The sequence below is a fragment of the Sorex fumeus genome, unplaced genomic scaffold (assembly GCF_029834395.1).
Source record: "Sorex fumeus unplaced genomic scaffold, SorFum_2.1 ptg000134l, whole genome shotgun sequence".
Taxonomy (NCBI): domain Eukaryota; kingdom Metazoa; phylum Chordata; class Mammalia; order Eulipotyphla; family Soricidae; genus Sorex; species Sorex fumeus.
This window is the reverse complement of record NW_026606191.1, coordinates 1,649,920-1,651,112: the sequence shown is the minus strand read 5'-3', so window position 1 is coordinate 1,651,112 and position 1,193 is coordinate 1,649,920.

Here is a 1,193-nt window from a genome sequence, read left to right as displayed (position 1 = left end):
ACAGCACCAATTCCCCCTGGAGTGTACCGGGGACAGTAACTTACTGCAGGGTCCAGATGCATTTCTGCTAAAAGGCGCTGGGTTTTGAGATTTGTCTTTGTATATCTGGATAGCACCAAATGAAGGCCTTCCCACAAGTCTGACACGGATAAGGTTTCCCTCCACTGTGAATATTCCTGTACTTAGCAAGGATTCAGAATGGCAGAAGGCCTTCCAATATTCCTCGCATATATAAGGTTTTTTTCCGGCATGAATGCTCCTATGTACACTACATCTGAGGGTTCTCAAAAGGCCTTTCCACACTTCTTATATGTATACGGTTTCTCTCCTGTGTGTATTCTCCTATGTACATTAAGTATTGAGGACATACAGAGGCCTTCGCACATTCTTTACAAATATAGTTTCTCTCCAGTGTGAATTCTCCTATGTACATTAAGGCTTGAGGCTTCAGCAAAGGACTTCCCACATTCCTTACATATATACGGTGTCTCTCCACTGTGAATTCTCCTATGTACAGTCAATTGTGAGGATGAATTAAAGACCTTTTCGCACTCCAGACATATCTAAGGCTTCTCTCCATTATGAATTCTCATCTGTAGAGTAAGGGAAGAGAACCATGTGAATCCCTTCCCACAGGTCTGACACTGATGAGGGTTCTCTCTGAGATGAATTTTCACATGTGCAGTAAGTCTTGATGCTCCAGCAAAGGCCTTCCCACATTCCTTACATATATATAGTTTCTCTCCAGTGTGGAATTTTCCTATGTTCACGAAGTGTAGAGGCTCCAGCGAAGGCCTTCCCACATTCCTTACATATATACGGTTTCTCTCCAGTGTGAATTCCCCTATGTACACTAAGTCTTGATGCCAAAGCAAAGGCCTTCCCACATTCCTTACATATATACGGTTTCTCTCCAGTGTGAATTGTCCTATGTAGACTAAGTCTTGAGGCTGTAGCAAAGGCCTTCCCACATTCCTTACATATATACAGTTTCTCTTCAGTGTGAATTCTCCTATGTACACTAAGGCTTGAGGCTTCTGCAAAGGACTTCCCACCTTCCTTACATATATACGGTTTCTCTCCAGTGTGAATTCTCCTATGTACAGTAAGTTTTGAGGCTATAGCAAAGGCCTTCCCACATTCCTTACATATATATGGTCTCTCTCCAGTGTGAATTTTCCTATGTTCACTAA